Source organism: Globicephala melas, chromosome 10 (genome assembly GCF_963455315.2).
Source record: "Globicephala melas chromosome 10, mGloMel1.2, whole genome shotgun sequence".
Taxonomy (NCBI): domain Eukaryota; kingdom Metazoa; phylum Chordata; class Mammalia; order Artiodactyla; family Delphinidae; genus Globicephala; species Globicephala melas.
Window position 1 is genome coordinate 6703513 of NC_083323.1, and position 25774 is coordinate 6729286.

Consider the following 25774-nt stretch of genomic DNA (forward strand, 5'->3'; position numbering starts at 1 on the left):
GCCCGTGGGTGGGGATTATTGCCTGTTTTTGTGGTTGTGGATACTAGCACTGTCTGCAACCCTTTAGTTTGCCCTTAGGGGACAGATAGAAATTGGGGTTTTTTCCCCCCCTTTCCTCTTTGCTTTTTTTCCCCCTCGAAGATTAGATGACTCTGATAAATGCTGTAAAATGGATGGAATTTTCGAGCTATTATCTAACAGACAGATCTTTGAATGATAATTGGACCCTTATGTTAACTGCCTCAGTGAGGAGTTTTATAAAACGTCTTAAATGGGGTGGCAGCTTGGTGAAGTGGGAAACTGCACTGAAGTTCGACTTGGAGGTCCAGGAATCTACTTCCAGCTTTACCACCAAATAAACTAACCTTGGCCAAGTTACCTACCTCCCCAAGGCTCCAGTTTTTTCATCCATTCAGTGAAGACTCTCCTTCAGGTCAAACATTACAGGGGTTTTAGGTAGTCCCCCCCACCCCCCCGCCCACCCCCATCTGTGCTTTTGTTTTAGTCATAGGCGACTTCCTGAGAAATGCAGGCTGTCCCTTACCTGGCTTTTAAAAGCCTGTCTCACTTTTTAGTTTTCAGCGTGTTCCTTCTCCAACAGAGTGTAAGACTTGGTCGGTGTGCAGTTTTTCCTCAAATCCCAGATGTTGGTTTGTGCTTCTCAGAAATATTCTGGCCTATGCTGAATGTGCCTTGTATTTTTTCTCTTTGCAAGAAGAGTTATCAGGAAAAAGGTTTTTCAGAGAACATCGGACTCCTTGGAGTTGTGGCTAATGTGTGTTTGGGTCTGTGTGTGTTGGTTGGCTCCTAGGAGTTCCAAGATCTTTCTCTGCAGGGTGCTGTGGAGGGATCTTATCTAAAGTTCTTTCAAGGGATGTTTGGTGTTTGGCTAACTTCTGAAGTTTCCAGCTTTAGTATTCTCAGAGTAGGGACAAAGTGGAATTCCATAATATTGTCTGTGAAGTGGTGTGCTAGTGGAGTTAACTGTCACCTCAGGGTGCGCTAATTATTTGCATCCCCATCCCCAGTTTATTCCTTAATGGGAGCTGGACGTTTCCTCTCAGATGCTGAAGAGCCCCAGTCAGTTTCACTGATGTTATGGTGTGTGAGGGCCTTAGGCCCTGCGTTTGATTGGTTAGTCCTTCTGGACCGACCTCAGATGTTGGTCTTGCTTGTCTTAAATTTCTAGTACTGGGATGCTTGAAGGACATGTGCCTAATGTGGTGTAATATGTCTTTCTTGGACCTCTTTTTTATTCATTCAGTGCAAACAGTTTCAAAAAGGGTCACAGCATTGGGAGGTATGCTCATAATGCTGACTTTGGAGACACCTTGGTAGACTTTTTCTTGTATGTTAACATCAGGCCTGTCACGTAGGTAGACACTTTTATATGACTATAAAGATTGAGTATTTGGAATTTCCAAAACTAAACAATTTATTCTATGTTGGTATTTGAATTATGACCTTGTGTTTTATGTGGCCTTTTTAAAACCTTATAGTTACTTAAATTGTGAACAGTTACCACACGTTAATTTACATTTTTGTTGTAACTTATGTGAGGAAAAAGTTTATAAAACTCTTACAGAGGTAAAAGTTTGTTTGTTTACGTATGTGAGATAAGGTTGCCAAGGTGGTAAGATGTCAGGAGATGTGGGTTTTAGGTTCTGCAACCTTTTTTTTTTTTTTTAACCTTCATAAAATGTAATGAATGTAGACCAAGAAATTAGATTTGGACTTCTGGTGAGTTCAACCTTCTCTTCAGAAAGAGAGGAAAGGTTACTAGCATTCGTTTTAAAAAACAAAACCAGAAACACCTCAGAATGCTAGGTTCTGTCTGAGGTATTTTAACTTATCTTGCAAAATCCACCCAGCAGACCTGAGAGATATATCACCTCTCCTTTTCCTGAGAGGTCATAGAGCTAATGAGAGTCAGGGTTTGATTGTGACCGTCCTCCCCTTGGCTCCAGAGTCTTTACTAGGTCTGTTATAGCTCACTGCCAGCTCAAGACACAAATCAGCCAGTGGTAGGTTGGCTTTGGAATACAAATTTCCTGCTGTGTCCCCCTTCTTTTTTTTTTAAGTTATAATGAATCTGAAATCTGGACTCGGGCAAAATACTGGAAAGGATGGTTTTTGTGACTGTGCGATATAGTTTAGTGACCGCTGGCAGTTTTCTAAAATTTCACTTTCCCTGTACCTGGCCAATTTTGCCAGTGCACCTGAGATTTAATCTAAAAACTTCTCTTTCATACCCAATTCTGTCGTTCTATCTTGAGCTGAAAACTTCTATCAGATCAAAGAGTGATACGATATGTAAGGGGCTATCTCTTTTCCTGTCTGTGTTACTACTGGTTTACAATGCACAGGAATCATTATCTGGTGCCTGCTCTCAGTTTGACCAGATGGGACTCAAAAGATATATTTACAAAAGACAACCCTTTCCCCAGTATGCCTTAAGCTCTCTTCCTCATGGGGGCTTATGTTCAAGGCACCTTAGTGTTCGTTAGATCTGTCTGGGGCTTCTGACTCGGCTGCCTTCATTTTCTTTTTGGGGAGGTAAGAGTAACAAAATAAAGCAAAACAATAAAACCCTATTTATATTGGAGCAATACTGTATATAAAAATCATACATTTGAAATATAGTGAAGTCAAGGCTTTTATAGAGCATGATTTGGTCACGTTGCACTTAGACTGAATAGTTTTTTTATATTATTAGGTAGCTTTGAAAGTTCTCTTAATACCTATGGTACATGCAGTATGGATGGAAAGATTCTCTTGGCAACAAACACAATCAGTACTTTCTGCATTAGAGCTGTGTTTGCTTTGTACGTAATGTGCATGACCCAGCAGGAAGAAGAACTATAAAGTGACTTATTGGTGTATCTGTGGCTTGTTATCTGATGCTTCATTGTGGGGAAGAAAGAGAAAACATTAGCTACAGGGGAAAATATCCTTGTTGCAGGCTGCATATGTAAGCTGTTCTGTGGGAAAGGGTGGAAGTTCACTGGAACACTTGAACATCATCCTGATTGGAAGGTGGTTACCATGTTTGAACATCACATCCGTAAACATGGATTAAGGTCCTCTGTGTTCTAATTTTCATTAACAAGCTTTTGTAGGCACTGTTCTAAACATGGTAGATGCAGTGGTGAGCAAGGTAGAGAAGGAGCCTGCTCTGGAGAGGGATTGTAGACAGTCAGTAAGAGTGTCTGGCGGTGATAATAGCTATGAAGAGAATAAGAAGACAATATGATAGTGACTCGAGGGATACTGCTTCAGAGTGGTCATGAAGATGTACCCTCTTATGAAGTGTTTTCTGCCAGCAGGGCAGTCAAACTTGATCTGTGGGATGGATGAAAATGGCGTTAAACAAAGTAAATAATTTGCTTTAGTCCTGAGCATCTTGAGAAGTTAATCCAAAGAGTAGAAGTGGGTTGGTTGAAGTCTTCCCTCTGTTTATATCTATGCTTTGTGAATGGGGACCTGGCTCAAAAGAACTTAAGAGGGGTCATTAGTGGTACCTTATAAAGGGTAAGAAAAAGGAACGTGTCTGCTTTATTAAAATTGTTCTCATAAAAAAGAGATGTGTAGGGAATTCCCTGGCGGTCCAGTGGTTAGGACTCCATGCTTCTACTGCAGGGGGCACCGGTTCAATCCCTGGTTGGAGAACTACGATCCCACAAGCCATGCGTGGGGCCAAAAAAAAAAAAAGCCAGAGATCTGTTATTGAGTTGATGAGTGCTAGGCATTATTAGAAACATAGTTTCATTATGTTTATGTTTCTTTGTTGAGGAGTTGGATTGGGGTGTTACAATCATGGTACTTTGTTAAAGCTTCAAATGAAGCCAGCAAAAGTTAGTGATATCTGTATGCAGGACACTCTGCTAGGTATTGCTTCAGATGGAGGATCCCAGGTGACCTTGGGTTGGGGAGGGAGTTGTTGGGGGGAGCCCCGGTGGCTGAGAGTGGGGGCTCTGGCAGGAGAGGAAACAGCGCAGGGCAGACAGGCTTCGTCATCCACAGCCAGGAGGGTTCGTCCGCCGCACTTTTCCCAGCCGGCCAGTGGCATCCTACATACCTTCAAGCACCCTTTCTGTGCTCTCTGGTAGAGTTATATAGAGAACTGAAAGAAACCTAGTCTGGCACTTTACACTTCTTTTACAACTCAGGAAAGATGCCGAGAAGGTGGTGACCTGCCCAGAGTTATGCGGCTTTACACTGACAGTGATGGTCAAGGCTAGGACCCTGTTCTTTGCCAGCGAGGCTAGTGTTCTTTCCACCGTAGCCCATGTTCTGACCAGAGGGTTGATAGTTAACAGTTGCTCCTGAATAGAAAAAGAAAGGAAGCCTCTGGGTGCTAATGTATGCATTTAGGAAACCTGTGTAGTTGCAATCTTAAGAAGTCAGGGAAAAGACAGTACATCAATCTTGAAAGCAGAGTACTACTGTTAACTTTTCACAAAGTTATGTAATATTGGTTTCTTTGGACCCCCTGAGATACATACAGTCTCACCCTGATTATATCTTGGTCCACAATGGACGACATGGAGAAGCTCTTTGCCACATTCAGAATTAGTTGTGAAGTTCAAATTAGGCCCTTTAGATGTAGGGAGAAATTTCTGGTATGTGGCTAAAATTGAGTTCTAGAACTGAAAAGAGGTAAGGCCCTAGCAGTCCTAAGTTTTTCACCTCTAGACCTCAAGTTTCAGGGAAGGTTTCACTTCTACATTTAGAAGCGTCCTAAGATAAAGCATTACTTTGGGAGTCCGGAGATTATTCACTGTGCCTGACAAGAGTAGGGATTCTTGGGGCTTCCCTGGTGGCGCAGTGGTTGGCAGTCCGCCTGCCGATGCAGGGGACACGGGTTCGTGCCCCGGTCCGGGAGGATCCCACATGCCACGGAGCGGCTGGGCCCGTGAGCTATGGCCACTGGGCCTGCGCATCCAGAGCCTGTGCTCTGCAACGGGAGAGGCCACAACAGTGAGAGGCCTGCGTACTGCCAAAAAAAAAAAAAATAGTAGGGATTCTTGAGCAGGACTACTTCCCTGGACATTTTCCTGACTTAGTACTCTGGTGGGTCAGTTACCTGGGGACAGGTTTGTATCCCTTTGGCAGTAATATGAGAGGACATTCTTGCAATAGAAGGTCCATGTGATGGGAAGTTTATGGAGACAGCAGAGCATATGAAGGAGGATGTGTGGCCTCAGTCTGGCTCCATCACTTATTAGCAGTGAGTGACCTTGGGCATTTTGCTTGAGCCACAGTTTCCTTGTCTGTAAAATGGAGATATATCTTCCTCAGGGCTGGTGAGAAAAGGAACTAAAATAGGAAAAGTATATAGTGGAGTGCACCACCTATAGGTGACACTCAGTGAATGTTAGTGTAGTTGTCCATTAAACATTCCACATTGTACCGTGTACCAATACACTGTCTAGAGCGGGGCTGGTTCCTGACAATCCTGTTGATTTTACATCCTCCAATATCTGCTCAGTAGAGAAGGGCAACTAAACAGGGCTGTTGAAAGTGCTCTGATGGGGGGAGTACATGGTGCTGTACCAAGATAGGTCCTCCTGACTTGAAAGGTCACAGGAGGCTTCTCAAGAGAGGACCATTCGCTTCCTCATCCAGGCGCTTGTCTTGTCTCAGCAATCTCTTCCCACCTCTATGGCTCGTTCCTCCCTTCTTCTGCTTAACCGTTGGCATTCTCTGGACCCTCTTATTTCATTGCCCTTGCTCCCTGGGTGCTCTCGGATATCCCTAGGCTTTGATGATTGCCAGTAAGCTGATGACCCGCATGTTGATACCTTCAGCCAGACCTTCCCTAGCTCCTCCAACTCCTGCTTGACGCTGCCATTTGGGTATCTCACTAGTAACTTGAGCTTCGTAAGTCCAGAACTAACACATACTCCTCAAACTCTCCTCCATTTGCCCCGTTCTCCATAAGTGGCTTTACCATTTACCCACTCTCTCAAATCACATTCCTCCTTTTCTCTCACTACCCTCCATATCTAATCCATCACCATGTTACTGTCAGTGCTGTTTCCATAGTACGACTTGAATCTGTCCACTCTACTGCCGCAACCACTGAGCCACCATCCTCTCCTACCTGGAACATTGTGATTGCCTCTTAACACAGCCTCCCCATTTCTACCCGTCTGTCTGTCTCTATTCCAGTGTGCCCAGAGCAGCCAAAGAGTCACCTGTCTTTCCTCCCTTAAAATCGTTTAATGGTTTCTCATAGCACTTAATAGAAAATCCAAACTCCTTCCCATTTCTCCCAAGGCTCTGAGTCCCCTGGCCCCTACCCACCTCTCTGGCCACCTCTCTGCTGCTTTTGCTTGCCGTCCTTCAGACACATGGACTTTCTCTGTGTCCTCTGAAGGCTCCAAGCTCTTCCCCATCTCAGGGATTTCGTTATATGCTGCTGCTTCTGCTCAGAACACTGTGGCCAACCCAGCCTTTTCTCATCTTTCAGGATATTTGTTGAATGAAAATAAATAGCATGAGACAGGCAATAAATGGGATGGGGTAAGGAGGAAAAGTGTCCTTGGAGCGCATCTACAAAGGTCTTAAAAAAAAGAAAAAGAAATATAGAGAGAAATGTTTGAAGAGCTAAAAGAGTGTCATTTTGGCTGTGGTGTAGGTAGTTATTCAAGCGAAACACCTGGGAGTCAGGCAGCGAGAACCCACCCAAGTACACTGCTGATGAGGCTATAAAATGATGCCACCACTATGGAAAACTATTTTGGAAGTTTCTTAAAAAGTTGAACGTTATGTCTACCCTGTGACCCAGCAGTTCCATTTCTAGGTATTAATCCAAGAGAAATGAAAATATATGTCCACAAATAAGCCTCGTACAAGAATCTTCTTAGGAGCTTTTTTCACGATAGACGAAAACTAGAGACAGTCCAGACGTCCATCCAGTGGGAGAATGGATAAACAAAACGGTATGTTCATATAGTGGAAGACCACTCAGCAGTGAAAAGAAACAAACTACTACAAACTACTACAAGGAAGAAGGAAGAATTTCACACAAATTATGCAGAGTGAAAAGCCAGACACAAAAAAGTACATAGTGGATGATCCCATTTATAAGACACTCTAGAATAGGCAAAAGTAGTCTGTGATACCAAAAATCAGATCAGTGGTTGGGTGGAAGGGGGTTCACTGGAAAGGGGACATGAGGGAACTTTCTAGAGTGATGGAAATGTTCTGTGTCTTGGTAGGCATTCATCACATCTTATTGAATCGTATACTGCATGTAATTTTGCTGTATGTAAATTATACCTAAAAACAACCTACGAATTGTCCTAGATTTCTTTTTCCCCTCTCACTTTCAGCATTTAATCTCCCAGCAAGTTTTTTTCATTTTATGTCCAAAATACATCGTAAACTTGTTCCTTCCCATCTCAAGCACCATCCCCTCTTATCCGGACAACTGTATTATTAGTTTCCTGACTGGCTTTGCAACTCCCAATTTTTTTTGCCCTCCCAAACCATTTTTTTCTGCTTTTCAGCTAAAGTGATCTTTAAAAATTCAAATTGGGTTATGTCAGTTGTCTTCCTACAACCCTCTAGTAGGTTTCCATTGCTTTCATGGTGGCCGACAAGGGTCTCTCTGACCCCTGCCTCCCTCTGAGCCCATCTGGCCTGGCCTCCTTGCTCCCTTAAGTTCCAGCCTCTTTGACCTTCCTTCTGTTTCTTGATCACCTCAAGCTCAAAAGCTCATTTCTGCCTTAGGAACTTTGCCCTCGGCCCTTCCCTCTGCCTCCTGGAATACTCTGCTTCCCAAATCTGTGTGAGACTTGTTTCTGTTTGTCATTCTGGTTCAGTTTATCTTTTTTTTTTTTTTCTTTTTGGCCACATTGGCACGCAGCATGGAGGATCTTAGTTCCCGGACCAGGGATTGAATCCATGCCCCGTGCATTGGAAGCACGGAGTCTTAACCACTGAACCACCAGGGAAGTCCCCAGGTTCAATTTAAATATTTCTTTCTCTGTGAGGTTTTCTCTAGCCCTCACAGCCTAAAGTAGTGCTCCGTCACATCAGCCTGCTTTATTTTATTCATAACTTTTATCACCATCTGAATTTGTCTCATCCTTTTATTTATTTGTTTGCCTGTCTTCTCCCTCTAGGATTAAGCTTGGCTTGTTCACTGCTGTACACTCAGCGTCAACAGCAGTAGTGACACATAGTAGGCCATATGTATTGACTAAGTGAAGATCTTGAGGCTGGTGATGACGAGATGAGAGCAAGCTTACTAGGAGGTAGATCTCTGAGGGAGAAGGAGGAACCAAGGAGAGTCAAGACTTCTGGCTTGGAAATTAGGTGGTGGTGATACCATTCATTGAAATAGAAAACAGTGGAGAACAAGAAGATTGGGGTGGGGTAAAAGTGATGAATTTAATTTTGGACTTAAGTTTGAGATGCCTGTAAGGAAGGCATCAAGTGTTTGAGACACAGAACTGATATTTAGGAGAAGGAACTGGACTGTGAAGTAAGACTTAGAGGTTAGTGTGTATGTTCCAGCCTGGGAGTAGATGAGATTGCTCTCAGGGCTAAACAGGGAATGTCAATATGTGGAGAAGTGGTTCCTTCCTTTTTTCCTGCCTGAGTGATGGGCGTCTCCCACCAGTAACAGGGACTTTACAGACCTCAGCCCCTAGAAGGTTTTGTAGTTTTAGACACTCCCCACCCTCCAAGCCCATGCCCCAGTTATGTTATTGTTGCTAATAATGGCAAGTGCTCAGAGGTCCAGACAAAATTCTGAGGAATGTGAACATTTAAGGGAGCAGGGCAGTGTTTAAAGAGCAGACAGGATGCAACCAGACAGGTTAGGAGGAAAACCCAGAGAGCATGGCATGGGGAAAGAAAGTGTCTCAAGTCAGAGGCAGTAGCTGAGGTTATTGAAAAGGGTCAGTTGGGAGGAGGGGATACCTAAAGCCAGGTGGTTGTGTATTGATGAGAAAGTGAGGTGAAGAAGTGGAGACAAGTTTGGAGTCAAACCTTCCTAAAATTTGGCTGTTGAGGAAAGTAAAAAGTAGCTATAGGGAAAATCTCGGGTCAAGCGAAGACTTTTTTAAATATAAGAGAACCTTAAGCATGTGTAAATTGAGGTGGGAAGGAGCCAGCCCAGGGCCGTGCTGAAGATGTAGGAGAGTGTTGGGTTGAGGACCTTCCAGTAGAACTCAGGGCCCAGTGTGATCCAGGCGATTGGCTTTGGGTAGTAAGAATACCCGCTTCCAGGGGAAAGCAAGGTGTGTGGGCAGGAAACAGATGCGCATGGGGGCAGGAAGGTAAGGAGTGCTTTTCTGTGAGTTCTGTGAAGGTCCTCTTTGGAGGGGCAAGAGCGAGGTGGAGAGTTGGAAGCTTGAAGAATACAGGAAAGGTCTGAAGAAACTGCTGCGGCAAGCAGATAGAGCCGGCTAAGGAAACAAGAACTGCAGGGGGATGTAAAAAGTAGTTAAGACGAGCTTTCTGCCTCCAGGATTTTAGAGAAATTGGTCAGACCTTTACAGTTGTTTGTCTAGATTTGGATTGCAGTGATTTAGACTCAGCTTTTCCTGCCTGGTGTCCCCATAAGCTTCTGCCATTCCCATTCATTAGACCAGTGACTTATACATTATTCCAGAGCTCTCATGCTTTATTTAACCAGTGCTTATGAAGCGCTCACTGTGTTAGGTAGGTGGCAGTGTTCTCAGTGTTGTATCAAAACAGGAAAGGTGGGGGATACTCTTATCCCCTTGGACCTGAGGTACCCCAGGTGGCCTGGCTGTAGTGGAAGAAGTAAGTCATCCTCTTCCCAACGCCACAGCTAGAGCAACTCTCACCGTCTCTCTCTTCTTATCTTGGGTATCTGTGGAAGACTTTTGCTGGAAAAACTGCAAAGTATTTTCGAATACCACTGCACTAGGCTCTAAGGTCCTTGCGGTCAAGGCTGTGTTTTATTTTATAGTCCCAGCAGCTGGCACATTGCCTATCAATGCATTGAGAGTGAATGCACCATTTTGCTTCTGAGCCCCTGCCTGGAATGCCCTATCTTTCTCCTCTATCTTTATCCATATATTACAGTGATGTATGTCATATGTTACAGTTACTATGGAATGTGTCTGTTTCACCACAAGATTGTATTCTTAGATGGTCACCATGCCTTGTTAATCTTTATTTCTTTATGTCCCCTTCACATAGTATGTATTAAAGTAATGTTAAATTTGGATTTGTTATAAAAAACTTGTAAAGCATCTTTAAGAGTAACTAAAATAGTTGAAGAATAGGGGGAAAATTCAGAGAAAATATCAGCCAAAGAAACGAGTTAATTTAGCCTGATAAAGTATCCTAAGCAATGAGTTAATGAGGGTCTTAGGGTATGTTAAAGAGTGATGGCCTGCTGTTCCTCAACTCTGAGAAGGAAAACAGCAGCAGATGAGGTCAGAGGGAGTGCTAGTGGCTTGGGTGGACAAACCAAAGAACTCCCTGCCCTGTGAGGAACTCTGGGAATTTCTCCTAGAGAGTTTTAGGCAGTAGAATAGAGTCATTTATGTGCAATAATTCCTACTTGATGGCAGAGGCATGGCGAACATGCCTCCAAGATTCCAGCCAAATGACTCCTACACCCTCAACATACACAGTGTAAATGAACCTAAAGACTTACAGGCACCTGTACATTAGTGAACAGACATAAGCAAAAAAGTACACGTTGCGTTGAATTTAGTGCTGCTGTTCTGTTTTGCTTTTACCTAGTGGATATGTGAGTTTAAACATAACGGGAGTAGAATTTTCATCTTTTAGTTAAGAAGTCTTTGTGGAAGTGGGGTTAAGTTCTAACATATTGAATAAGAGAGGTTTGAGTTGGAGTGAAGGACGTTGCAGCCTGTGTCACTTACTAAATTTTTTTTTTTAACTGAAATTTTGCTACATTGGTTAGCAAAGTGCTAAAAGTTGGCTATCACTAAAGATGAGAGACAGAGGCCAAGTGAAGCCTGTGGGAATGAAACATCAGAGGAAATACAAGAAAAAGAAAATTTCTATTTCGATTCAGCCCAGATTGCTAAATCTATACCATGCTAGGCACAAAAAATGCAAAAGTAAATAAAACGTCTTCCCTTTCCCCGGAGTTCAGTGTCTGTGGGAGAGTCAGACATGGAAAATTAACATTCATAAAATCTATATAGGATCTGCAAGACTATAATAGTGGCGCAGCCAGAGTTCTAGGGAAGAGGTTTACCCCTGATTAAGAATGGGAAGAATATCGGAGAAGACTGAGGGGAGGGGACCTGTGAGCAGGATCTGCAAGGATCGATAGGAGAGAGCATTCCAAGGGAAGGTCTTTCAAGAAGCAAGGCTTGGAAGTATGTGGCATGTTATATATATATAGCAAAGTGCAGGCTCTTAGGGGGGCCTGGAGATTGCAGGGAAGGGACTGTCAGAAGGAAGTATGGGCCAAGGGTGAAGTGGGAATAGCTTGATGATGGGCCTTGAATCTGGGCTAGAGCACTTTATTCTTACTAATGAAACAAGGTTTTGTGAAGAGAGTTGTGATATGTGGTTGAGAGACTTGTTGATTGTGAGGAGAGGTGGAGGTGGGAAGGAGATGGGAGGGCTGGAAGCAAATGATGAATTGATCATCTTTTCCTGTTCCTGTTCTGGAGGTTTTCCCATGGCCAAATCCCTAGTCTGCATGAGAAGGAACTAAAGCTGGTTTAAACAACATGGACTTATAGGAAATGTTGGCATCAACCCACGTTAATTCCAACAGATGGGCAAGGATATTTTATTTATGAAAAACTTTGAATAAATAATAAAATAAATAATTATGTAATTAAACACTTGAAAATATTAACCCACTTAATTCTTATAAAAATCCTATGAGGGTATACTATTATCTCCATTTTTTCAGGTGAGGAAACTGTAACAGAGAGGTTGAGTGCTTTGCCCAAGGTCCCGTCTAAAAAGTAGCAGAGCCAGGATTTAGAATCAGGCATCCTAACTCCACATTCTGTGCCCTTAACTTGTGCACTGTGCGATTCTGTGCTTAATTTGATGAACTGGAAAATAACTCTTGCAGCATAAATTTGTGACACCTTTGAAGGGAAGAGTTTGGGTTTGGATTTAGGGGAAAAAAAAAATAGAGTGGAGTCCAGAGTTGCCATTTTGGGCCTACTTGTTAGAACAACATCTGTGTGAGGGCGGTTCCCCATCATATCCTCAGCACCTAGAATAGTGCTTGGTGTGTAGTTAGTGCTCAGCAAATAGTTTTTGTGTGAATTAATAAATGAAGTAGAAATTTTCCTGCCAGCTTTCAAAGGAATGTGCCATGGAAACTTCAGTTTCTTTTTCCCCTTTCTGAATTAATGAGTTCCATGCGTTTATTACCTGTTTTTATGGAACTTATCTTACTCAGCTTTCAAAGGATGCCAGCCCAGTCTACTGTTCTCTAGATTAAAAAAAATCAGCAACTTATTTTCAAAATCAAAATGTTAGGTTTTAAGATTTCGGCAGAAATCTTTTTATATAAACAAGATTTCTTTTGTTGATGCTTTTTGCTTATATTTAAGATGTAAACCTCGGAAATGTTATTAAGAATTGAAATTGACTTCTAATTATAGTAGTTGATTATATGTTTATTGAATATTTTCTTAGCAGACCAAGTGTTATCTCTACTTTCCCTTTTTTGCCAATTCAGATATTCTTAGTATTCGATACCGGTCCTTCTGTATCTGCTAAAGAACCTTCCTCAGTGAATTATTTGTTAGGAAATCTCTTCCAGGAACCCAGTGATAATACTACTCAAGAGGTGTCTGCTAATGTAAAGTCACAACACTGACTATGTATAAGTCACATATCTGATTTCATTAGCAAATTAATAGGTAATATAGGTTCTGAGGGGGAGAGACATGTTTTCTCTCTGCTTTAGTTCATTCTAAATTAAATCATTTGGGATAGGAAAATGGGAAATTTTGTCTTTCCATCTAGAGATACATAAAGACTTGGTTCCATAAGCTAATATATTGTTTTTCTTGTTGACTTGATTCAGATTATTAATACTGTATTAAGAGATATACTTCATAATATTTTATTTCCTTTTAAGAATAAGATTTAACTCTACTAAATTAAAAATTTGAAAAAAATCCTACTACTCTTAACAGTATTTTTGTTCTGAGTTAAAATGGTCATATGAAAATAGTTACTTTTGTTGAAATAGTTATACATGGAAATAATTACATATGTTAAAGAAAAAATGTCAAGAATGTTAGCATAGTGTTTTAGTTGAAACAACTTTTAGAACTTTTTTTTCTTGAAATGTATCCTTTTATTATAAAATTAGTACATGCTCTTGTTGTAAAATTCAAACAATACATAGGTGTATAACTTTACTCTCCAGAGATAACTATTGTTTACAGTTTAGTGCATATCCCGTACTTTAAAAAAAAATAGGCTTTATTTTTTAGGGCAGTTTTAGATTCACAGCAAAATTAAGAGGAAGGTACAGAGATTTGCTACATACCTCTCTGCCCCTGCACATGCACAGCCTCCCCCATTATCAACGTCTCCCACCAAAGTGGTACCTTTGTTACAATTGATGAACCTACCTTGACACATTTTCACCCAAAGTCCATAGTTTATGCTACAGTTCACTCTTGGTGTTATATTGTATATTCTGTGGTTGGGAGAAATTTATGACCTGTATCCATCATTATAGTATCATACAGAGTAGTTTCACTGCCCTAAAAATCCTCTGTGCTCTACCTATTCATCTCTCCCTCCCCCTAATCCCTAGCAACCACAGTTTTTTTTACTGTCTCCATAGTTTTGACTCTCAGAATATGATATAGTTGGAATCATACAGTATGTAGCCTTTTCAGATTGGCTTCTTTCACTTAGTAATATGCATAAGTTTCTTCCATGTCTTTTGATGGCTTGATAGCTCACTTCTTTTTAGCACTGAATAACAGAACTGTCTTTTTATTTGTAGATGAAGGTGGTTCTTAATACTGTTTTACAAAATATTCTGAGGTTTCTGTTTTCAGGTGGTTCATCTCCTGAAGACTTCTTTTTTTTTTTTTTTAAGATTTTTAATTAATTAATTTGTTTATTTATTTATGGCTGCATTGGGTCTTCGTTGCTGCGCAGCTTCAGTAGTTGTGGCTCGCAGGCTCCAGAGCGCAGTTTCAGCAGCTGTGGCTCACGGGTTCAGTTACTCCGTGGCATGTGGGATCCTCCTGGACCAGGGCTTGAACCCATGTCCCCTTCACTGGCAGGTGGACTCCTAACCACTGCGCCACCAGGGAAGTCCCTCCTGACGATTTCTTAAGTATTTGTTTCAGACAGTTGATGCTAAATTATTACCTAGTTTTTAAATATTGCAGTGCAAAATTTTTTTCTTTGTATATTAAACCACTGATTTAATGACTAACATTTATACATCCTTTACCAAGTGCCAGGCACAGTGCACAGTATTTATTTTCATTATTTTATTTAATTCTGATGAAACATAGCTGGAACCCAACTCTGTGTGGCTCAAAACCTTTTTCTCCCTTTTAATATAAAGCGTGTGCCTTGTAAAAATACATACTGCATCACTGCTTCCTTCCCCCGATCTGAGCTTAGAAGCCCCCACACACACACAGGTTTTCTCTCCCTGCGCCCCACTCTTTCTCCTCACAGCATTTAAACGACATTTTTGTCTTTTATCTTTTTTTTCCCCCACTAAATGTAAATTCCATGGTTAAAAACTGTGCTTCCTTCACCTTTGCATCTCTGTTGCCTAGAGCAGTACATGGCATCCGATAGGAGCCCACATATTTGTTATGAAGAATATGTACCATAGGCTATATCAGTCTGTAAGATTTGCTTTTAATTACTTTTGTGGACAAACTATTAAATTATTTTCTTTTTGTATAGTGATTTAAGTGAGGGAGTTGAAGGAGGGGTCTCTTGAAAAGATGCTGAGGAGCCAGTTGAGTAGGAGACAAGGCTGTTGTGGAAGCGGGGACTAGAAGTGGTTTGGACGAGCGTAGTGGGAGACCTGCCTGAGCTCTGTCAGAGCCTCTTTTTTTAAAATTTATTTTATTTATTTATTTCTGGCTGTGCTGGGTCTTCGTAGCTGCGCGGTCTTTCTCTAGTTGCGGCGTGCGGGGACTAGTCTTCATTGCGGTGCACGGTCTTCTTATTGCAGTGGCTTCTCTTGTTGCACAGCATGTGCTCTAGGCACACGAGCTTCAGTAGTTGTGGCACGTGGGCTCAGTAGTTGTGGCGCACAGGCTTAGTTGCTCCGCGGCATGTGGGATCTTCCTGGACCAGGGCTCGAACCCTTGTCCCCTGTATTGGCAAACGGATTCTTAACCACTGTGCCACCAGGGAAGCCCTGTCAGAGCCTCTTGAATAGTAACTCTTCTTCCCTGGGCCATGGTTCGGTCTCTTCCTAACAACTGCCAGAAAATCTTTTAAAATACACCTTTTGGGCTTCCCTGGTGGCGCAGTGGTTAAGAATCCACCTGCCAATGCAGGGGACATGGGTTCAAGCCCTGGTCCGGGAAGATCCCACATGCCGTGGAGCAACTAAGCCTGTGTGCCACCAATACTGAGCCTGTGCTCTAGAGCCCGCGAGCCACAACTACTGAAGCCCACGCGCCTAGAGCCCGTGCTCTACAATAAGAGAAGCTACCGCAATGAGAAGCCCGCACACTGCAATGAAAAGTAGCCCCCACTCACCGCAACTAGAGAAAGCCCGCACACAGCAGTGAGGACCCAATGCAGCCAAAAATAAAATATATAAAAATAAATAAATTAATTAAAGAAATAAAATACACCTCTTGTGTGCTGAAGTAAATGTAGATGCCTTGCTTTGTTATCCACAGTAGGACCCTTTCCTGCCTTTCCAGCCCCATCTCCCAGTTTCCCTTCACGTATTCTCTAGTGCAGCTTCTGTGTTCCCATTTCCATGCATACATCTGTACTCTCTTTTCCCATTCTCTATCATCTATTGGGATCACCATCATTCAAGGCCTTTCTTAAATGCTCTTTCTTCCATGAAGCCTAACCTTCCCTTACCTGGGTGTTTCTCTCGTGGCATTTTGTAATTTTCTTGTGTACATTTAATCTTCACTTTTTATTATACCCTTCTAAACATGTTCTTGCCTCCTTTCCCAGTCCTCTTTGAGGCCAAGGATTGTGGTTGTCAACACTCCTTATATTTTCTGCAGTGCATTGAATATGAGAGCAGACTGTGAATAGTTTTTGAAGTAGAGAAGAACAAAAGTAGGCAAAGCACAGAATTGGTGGTACAGTTGTCCCCCAGTATCTGCTGGGGATTGGTTCCAGGAGACACCGCCCCACCCACCCCCACCAGGGATAGCAAAATCTGTGGATGCTCAAGACCTTTATATGCAATGGCATAGGTTTTGCATATGTTATGCACATCCTCCCATATATTTTAAATCATCTCTAAGTTACTTATAATACCTAATACAGTGTAAATGCTAGTTAATAGTTGCCAGAGTGCAGCAAATTCAAGTTTTACTTTTTGGAACTTTCTGGAATCTTTTTTTTTCCTCCCAAATATTTTCAGTCTATGGTTGGTTGGATCCGTGGATACAGAGGACCAACTGTATTTACTTTGGGCACAGGGAAGACTTGTCCATATCCAAGGATTGTTTTGGTGGTTAGGAACCTTTTGGAAAAGAAGTCAGGAGGGAGGTAGGTAAAGAATGAAGTGTAGCAGGTCTTGCACATTAGAATAGACGACAGGAAGTCAGAAATGACTGGATGAGCAGCAGCAGTTGTTTTTCAGAGTTCTGGGATGAGTCCCAGCCAGCACTTGTCCTCAGGGTGTTCAGCAGTATAGTGAGGGAAGCAAACAGGTAGATCAGTGATTATACATTATAAAAAATTTGGCCATAGAGAAGAGAAGGTGCTAGAAAACATTTGTTGATTCTAGAGAAGTGAGAGCAGTAAGAGCCAGCAAGCTTAGCAAGATTGTGGTCCTGAACAGGTGGGCAGAAAGGTTGGCATCATGTGGCAGGAGGCAGTCTTAGGGTCAAGACATCCATTGTCCTGTCCCCCTTAAATGAGCATCGCAGAAGGTATCACAAAGATATTTTAGAACAATGTTGGTGAAAGGTTAGCTTTTAGTGTTTGTGCTCAGATCTTAAGGGAGAAGTAGGTTAGTATTAAAAGAAACAATGGTGAATTTAGTGTTTGAAACCCATTTAGCAGCTTGTTCTTCAGTACTTCACGTGTTTGCAGGACTGGCGATTGAAAGTCACAGGAGTGAGCCAGGATTGAGGGAGATGAGTAAGGGTGGGGGGCACCAAGTAATGAGATTACTCACTCTTGGGTGTCCTAGGTTCAAGATACCTCCTTTGGGTTTTTTAATTTAATTTTATTTATTAATTAATTTATTTATGGCTGTGTTGGCACTTCGTTTCTGTGCGAGGGCTTTCTCTAGTTGCGGCAAGCGGGGGCCACGCCTCATCGCGGTGCGTGGGCCTCTCACTATCGCGGCCTCTCTTGTTGCGGAGCACAGGCTCCAGACGCGCAGGCTCAGTAATTGTGGCTCACGGGGCTAGTTGCTCCGCGGCATGTGGGATCTTCCCAGACCAGGGCTCGAACCCGTGTTCCCTGCATTGGCAGGCAGATTCTCAACCACTGCGCCACCAGGGAAACCCTGGGTTTGGTTTTGTTTCCTTTTTTTAATTGATGTGAAACTCACAATATAAAATGAACCATTTTTAATATAATACATTATTATTAACTATATTAATCATGCTGTAAATTAAATCTCTAGAATTTATTCATTTTACACCTGAAAGTTTGTACCCTTTGACCAAAATTAACTATTTTTAAGTGAACAGTTCAACGATTCAGTGGTGTTCAGTACATTCACAACATTATGCACCCACAACCTCAATCTAGTTCCAAAATATTTTCATCACTTCCGAAAGAAAACCCCCATACTCCTTAAGCAGATGGTTCAGTTTTCCACTTCCCCCAGCCCCTGGCAACTACCAATCTGCTTTCTGTCTATGGATTTACCTATTTTGATTATTTCGTATAAATGGAATTATACAGTATGTGACCTTTTGTGCCTGGCTTCTTTCACTTAGCATGTTTTTAGGTTCATCCACATTGTAGTATGTATCATTACTTCTTTCCTTTTTTGGCTGAATAATACTCCAGTGTATGTATATATCACAATTTGTTTATCCATTTACCTATTGAAGGACATTTCTGTTGCTTACAATTTTTGGCAGTTTACTAAGTTGCTGTAAACATTAATGTGCAAGTTTTTGTGTTTACATGAATTTCAGTTCATTTGGGTAAATAGCTAGGAACCTGGCTGCTGGATTGTATAAGAGTATTTTAACTTTGTAAGGAACTGCCAAACTATTTTCCAAAATGGCTGCACGTGGGACTTCCCTGCTGGTCCAGTGGTTAAGACTCCACACTTACATTGCAGGGGACACAGTTTCGACCCCTCGTTGGGGAGCTAAGATCCTGCATGCCACACGGAATGGCCACAAAAAAAAAAAAAAAAAATGGCTGCACGTTAACGTCTCTTTTTTTAATTTTGGTAAAAAAAAAAGTATATGACAAAGTTGCCATTTTAACCATCTTAATTTACTGTCTCTTTGAATTTGCCTGTTCTAGATATTTCATAAATGGAATCGTACAATATTTGTCCTCTGTGTCTGGCATATTTCATATAGCTTAATGTTCTTAAGGTTTGTCCATGTTGTGGTACATATCAGAACGTCATTCCTTCTTATGGCTGAATAATATTTCATTGTATGTATATGCCACATTTTGTTTATCCATTCATCTGTTGATGGACACTTGGGTTGTTTCCACCTTTTAACTGTTTTGAATAGTGCTGCAGTGAACATTGGCATACAGGCATCTGTTTGTGTCTCTGTTTTCAGTTCTTTTGGGTATATACAGGAGTAGAATTGCTGGGTCATATAGTAACTGTATATAATCTTTTTTTTTTTTTTGTATATAATCTCTTGAGGAACTGCGGAACTGTTTTCCAAAGTGGCTGTACCATTTCACATTCCCACCAGCAATATATGAGGGTTCCAGTTTCTCTACATCCTGCCCAACACTTGTAATTTTCCCTTGTTTGATTATAGCCATCCAAGCGGGTAGGTGGTATCTCATTGTGGTTTTGATTTGCATTTCCCTAATAATGTTGAGCATCTTTTCATGTGCTTGTTTGCCATTTGTATATCTTTGGAGAAATGTCTATGAAAGTCCTTTGCTTATTTTTTAATTGGGTTGTTGTCTTTATATTGTTGAGTTGTAAGAGTTCTTTATATATTCTAGATACTAGACTCTGATCAGATATCAGATATGTGATTTACATTGTCTGAGAATTTGAGATTCTTTTTCGCTAGTAACATTTGAACAAGTTAGTTTAGACACATTGTCTTAGTTCCCTGACCAGGGATTGAACCTGGGACCTGGCAGTGAAAGCTCTGAGTCCTAACCACTGGACCACTGGAATTCCTAAGACACATTGGTTTATTTTTATTTTTTTATTGGTTTAGATATGAATAAGCCTGTATGCACATTTGAACAGTACTTGAATCCCAGAAACAGAAGAAATTTTGAATGATTTTGAAGATTGTTTGATGTCTGTATATTTATTTAGTCATTGTATTTTTTCCTGATCTCTTTGAAGCCTGTACAGCTCAGAAGACTCATGAGATCTGGAGAAACCAAGCTTTGAGAGGCAGACCTAGTGTGCGTAAAATATTGTAAGCCACTTTATTCCTAAGACAGAGACATTTACAGTTACGTATTGAATCATGTCTTTGTGTTTTAGTCTGAAGGTCATATTCCAAACACAGAATCACAGGAGCGCTCCCAAGTGATGGACAGCCTATCCTGAAACTTCAGTAGCACTAGGCTTCAGAAAGGGTTTGCCTTATTTCATCAACACATTGCTCAGTATCACCTGCTTCTTTGCATGTCAGCTTTCTGACTTGGGAGCAGGGTTGATGTATTAGTGCCAGCTCCTCTCCCACTTGATTCCCAGTACGGGGATGTACATGCTACAGAAGCTTGAGGGAAGGGCAACAACAGAAGCTGTTTCCCTCCCTGTGTTTTATCTCCTTGGATTAGAGGGTTCCCTTAGCAGTTTGAGTTTTCTAGAAGGCAGAGATCCTTGGGCTTTTTACAAGATTGATTTTCATATAACTTGAGGATTCCATGAATTATATTTTCACATTATACTACCTGTAGTATACTTCACTACAGGTAGTCTCTGTTCCCAAATGACTGCTCTTCACTCAGCTCCTGGTGGAACTCTCCTTCCTCTACCTGAACTTCCAAGAGCCAGCTTCTCCACGTTGTCTCAAGTAATAGAGGAACAGATGCTCATTAGAATTATTTATGTCACCATGAATAGAGCCAAGAGCTAAGTCAGAATTGTCTGTTTAGATTTAACTTTTTTTAATTTTATTTTATTTATTTATTTATTTATTTATGGCTGTGTTGGGTCTTCGTTTCTGTGCGAGGGCTTTCTCTAGCTGCGGCAAGTGGGGGCCACTCTTCATCGCGGTGCGCGGGCCTCTCACTATCGTGGTCTCTCTTGTTGCGGAGCACGGGCTCCAGATGCGCAGGCTCAGTAATTGTGGCTCACGGGCCCAGTTGCTCCGTGGCATGTGGGATCTTCCCAGACCAGGGCTCGAACCCGTGTCCCCTGCATTGGCCGGCAGATTCTCAACCACTGCGCCACCAGGGAAGCCCCTAGATTTAACATTTAAAAAAAATTTTAATTAGGTAGATTGGGGAGAAGGTATGAAGAAAAGATTCTTCTTTGAATTTCTCATGCCAAGGACTTTGAGTTTAGATTGTGAGGTATGCTTAATTAGCACAGTGAACGGAATGGAAATAGCATCTAGGCCTGGATCTTGGCTAACATTGGAGTGTCCTTACTTTTACTCCTGCAAGCACCTTTTCGTTTATTGCCTTTACGCTTAACCCATTTTCCTTTTAAATACGTCTCTCTAGCATTTTTTTCTGCCTTTTCCTTTTCTTTTCTTCCCCCCCTTCTTTTCAGTAGTGCAAAGGTAGAGAGAGTATTAGATTATTGTGATTTTACATATCTCTTCTAAGTGATTGACTTTGAGCTCTTCACATGCTGGGAGTGTGCGTCTTTACATTCTCTGTGTCTGGCCCCTAGTTAATTAGTTGTGGCACTAAACTTACAGAACAGGCCATGTTATTTCTAGAAGACGTTCTAGGATAATAAAGATCACTGATTTTGTATTCACCAGGCTTCTTGAATCTGTGGCTTGATTTCTCTCATCTGTTCTGGAGGATTCCCAGCAAGTCTCTCCACATACTGCTTTGTCCCCATTCTTTTCTCGTTCTGCGACTCCAGTTATATGGGTATGTTGGACTTTCTCACTGTTTCCTTTTGATCACTTATCCCTTCTCCTATATTTTTTATCCTCTTTATTTTTCATTTTGAGTGGTTTCTTTTGACCTGTATTCCATTTAACCAGTTCTCTCTTTGACTAATCTGCGTTTAATTGAAATTAAGAACTCAGTGGATAGGTTTATTGTATTGAAAAATACAATAAAAACTGAAAAGTTTGGGTCCTTTCAAATTTGCTATGTTGTTTTTTATGGATTCCTGTTCCCTGCTAAATTTTTCAAGCTTGGCTTTTATTTCCTAAAACAGAGTGAATATAGTTGTTTCATAATCTCCTTTTCTCAGTTCATTTATCTGGAGTCCCTTTGGGTCTTTGACTGTTTATGATGGTTCTTACTCATGGTATTTTGTCTGTTCATGTGTTTGTGTGCTAGATGTAGTATTTGCAACATTATTTATAGAAATAATTAGAGGCCTTCATGTCTTTTTCCAAGGAAGATTTTCATTTGCTTTTTCCAGGTGTCTGAGGGCACTAGCGAACTAGGATTACTTTAATCTGGGTTGAGAGTTTGAGATCTTCTCCTGGTGATTTGAAGCTGAGTCCATGAGAAGACTGGTTTACTTCTAGTTCACTCTTACTCCTAGGATGCAGCCCTTTAGGGCCTCAGTCCCCTGGTTTGGGGCTGGGCCGAGGTTACCAAGTGTCTCCCTATGCAGGGCCTAGAAGGGCAGGCATGCCACTGGGCCCCTTGACCACCTCCGGCAGATCAGCAGTCTTATTACATCTTTGGGTTTCCATTCCTTCTAGGATATTAACTTGGTAATTCCTCATTATCCTGTTAGCTTCTTGTTACTTTTTAAAAGATGTATATATATATATTTCATTCAGTTTTTTTCCCAAATTATTTTATTGAATGCAGAAAATGAGACCTTATTTTCAGGGGCTCATGTTATTTGAACATTCACCTTGAAACAAGTGACCATAACGTGAGAGACACCACACTGTAGTCTTGGTTACATCTCAGTGTGACACTGAGTACAAGGTGGCACACTGGTCAGGAAAACCAAGCAGTGTTGGTCAGAGGATTCTCCAAGAATCAGTATCTAGAGATGGTCTCCAAAGCCAGTTACCCGATTTTTGAACCCCAGCTCTGCCACTTACTAACAGTGTGACCTTAAGCAAATAACTATTCTGTGCCTCTGTTTTCTTGTCTAAAAAATGAAAATATGAATTGTACTTACCTGTGGTCGTGCTGATTAAATTTGTTAATAACTAAAGCTTTTAGAATATTGCCTGACTCATAGTAATCACCAGATAAAGTTTAGTTACTGTTATAACCATCTAGAAAGTTTGGAAATTGCTGATTTTTCAGAAGATGTTTATGTTGTTTTGACTTTTATTTTCAAAATTAGGGATTGCAAGTGGTGATGCCTTTTCATCAGCCACCTGTTCTCTATGGGCTTATTTCAAAATAACTAAAGTTGGTGTTTGCTAATTCCATGCCAGTGGTCAGGGAAGGAAGAGACGCTCCCCTGCTTGTCAGAGACCAGCTGCCTCCAAGTGGGTCTTGACAGTCAAGCCGCTGTCCCTCAGTGGGGAAGGTGGGGATTTGTCTTGTGGCTTGTGGCTCCTGCCTATAGAATAAGAATGTGCTCCGTTGGCATTTTGATTGTGAATTATGAGCACTGATGAAGATTTAAATTTAACCCTGCTGTGATTTTTATGAATGGACTATAGACCCCAGGGTATGGGAGCTTTCTTAATTAGAGAATGACACAGAAATTAACTGTCACAGAGTGGTTTTCTATCAGTCATTTGTTATTTTGTTTTTTAGGGTTTTGTTGTATTTTGTTTGTTTGATTGATTAATAGATAACTTCTCCCAGTTTTTTTCCTTGTTGCTTGTCTCTTGCCTGTTTTGTCATTGGTTCAGATTTTTACCTGGGAAAGTGAGAGATGACGGTAGTACTGATAATGATCACTTTAATTTATGTGGTACTTAGCAGTTTACAGATTTATTGTTGAGCATTCCTGTGAGGCAACAAGGTAGGTAATTTGCAAATGAAGAAAGTGGGACTTTCAGGTTAAGTAATTTGCCCAAGTCACAGAACAAGTGCGGCAAAACTAGTATTTAAATATAGGTTTCCTGATTCTAAATGTAGTATTTTTTCCAGTGCATCACTCAGGAGAATCTATTGAAAACAGGTTTAATAGGGAAAGCAATTGTACCTTGCAAAAATAAAGTTGTATTTTTGCTCATTTGGGTTACTAAAATAAAATTCTATTTCCAGAAGTTTTTTTAAACATGTTTTTCTTGGTCTCTTTCTTCAAGACATTTGGTTTGACTCCTAGGTGAGAAAGCAAGGCTTGGTGCTCTCACTGTCCCGTAAGGGGAGAAATGGTTGTGTGCTGATTGGGCGGGGGCAGTCAAGGAGGGCTTTATGGTTATTGCTTTGCAAATCTCTCTTTTTTAAAAAAAATAAATTTATTTATTTATTTATTTTTGGCTGCGTTGGGTCTTTGTTACTGCATGCAGGCTTTCTCTCTAGTTGCCGCCAGGTCAGCGGGGGCTACTCTTCATTGCGGTGCGCGGGTTTCTCATTGCCTTGGTTTCTCTTGTTGTGGAGCCGGGCTCTAGGTGTACGGGCTTTAGTAGTTGTAGCACGCTCATTCAGTAGTTGTGGCTCGCGGGTTCTAGAGCGCAGTTTCAGTAATTGCGGCGCACGGGTTTAGTTGCTCCACGGCATGTGGGATCTTCCCGAACCAGGGCTCAAACCCGTGTCCCCTGCATTGGCAGGCGGATTCTTAACCACTGCGCCACCAGGGAAATCCCGTTTTGCAAATCTCTAGAGAAAGACAGCAAACAGTTGTCAGGAGTAGTTTCTTTTGTCTCTCAGTGCCTGTTATTTGTACACTTGGCACTCTCCTTGTTATGGTTCTGGCTTGCCCTTTTTTTTTCTTCCTTTTTGAAATGAAATGAGAACATAAAATACAGTCGAGAGCTAAAGCCATTCACGAAGATCCTACGCTACTGAAATGATCTGTCTTTTTATTTCTTTAAAATCCTCCAACGCCAGATCAATTTGCTGATTCTTGAGGCTCTTCTTGGAGACTTAAAGTTGACTCTTTCTCTTTAGTCAGAGCTAATGGAAATTGCTAATGGATCAGAACTGGATGTGAGGGACCCAACAATGATGACAAACAGCAGCAGCCATGTGCCAATCACTGCTCTATGTCCTTTACAGTTAAAAGTCCATTCGGTCTGCACAACAGTCCCAGGAGGAAGGTATAGTTGAAAACCGCACTTTATTAAAATGAAGACAGTGAGGCAGAGAGAGGTTCAGCAACTGCCCAAGGCCTCAAAGCCCATCAGGCGGCAGCGCCAGGTCCAGGGAGCTTATACTCCAGCACCGTCCCTTACTGAGCAACTGTGACCACTGCACCGTTTATGGAGAGGGACAAGGCAGGCAGGGGGAGGGACTGAAGGAAACCAACAGTGCTTTGCTGGACATGTTAACTTTGAGATTCCTAGTGGCGTCCAAGTGGAGATGTCAGGTAGACAGCTGGCATGTCTGGATCTCAGGGGAAAGGTGGGGATGGAGATATAAACGGGAAGGTCATCAGCACAGAGATAGTATTTAAAGCCAAAGGAGTGGATGAGATCATCCACAGCAGTTTTTCAAACTGAAGGTTGTGAAATCAATTTAGTGGGTCATGAACGGTACTTAAAAAAAATGAAATAGAACAGAATGGAAAATAACAGTCCATGCCTCAGAGTAAGATGAAGTATGAGAACTTTCTTCTGAAACTTCTGCTTCAGGCATGAGTGTCTAGGTGCATAAGTGAATGTAGTGTGCGTATACCAGGTTGGTGTGTAGTTTGGTCAAAAAAAGGTTTAAAGCCACTGGTCTAGGGATTTGTGTAGGATTGATCCCTTAATCACTCCAACATTTAGAGGCTGGGAAAGAGGAAAAGAAGCCAGAAAAGGAGAGTGAAGAGAAGAAACAGCTACTGAGGAAGAAAGGCAATGTGGGATCCCCGGAGCTGAGGGAGTGTGACATGCTGGACTCCAGATGTGCTGGTGAGGGTTGTGCAGTGTGATTCCAAACAGGTGTACACAAATGATTATGGGATGGAGAGGTAAGCACACGGTGCTGTGGAAGCACAGGGGTGGGTGACCTGTTTAAGGCCTCACAGCTGAGGGCAGAATTAAAAGGGGAGGGGGAGAGAAATGAGATTAGGATTTTTAGATCCTGACTTTGAGGGGACAACAGGATATCCAGTCTATAATTTCCATAAACAGCAAATATTGCTTTAGTCTTACTAAAAAAAAAAAAATCAAACAAGTAAAAAGTTATTCCTCCCCTAGTTAATGTTTTGGTATGTATCCTT

The 25774-nt window shown here is 41.6% G+C and overlaps 1 protein-coding gene across 9 annotated transcripts in view; it reads left to right on the top strand.

Moving 5' to 3' along the window:
* Positions 1-25774, top strand: part of TCF20 (transcription factor 20) — a 185868-nt gene that overhangs the window by 94575 nt on the left and 65519 nt on the right. The window contains exon 2 of one of the 9 annotated variants that reach the window (XM_060305628.2): positions 21282-21396. The exons of the other annotated variants lie outside the window; for them this stretch is intronic. The gene's annotated coding sequence lies outside the window, so the exon portion shown is untranslated. The remainder of the gene's footprint in view (positions 1-21281; positions 21397-25774) is intronic. 9 annotated transcript variants of the gene reach the window in all.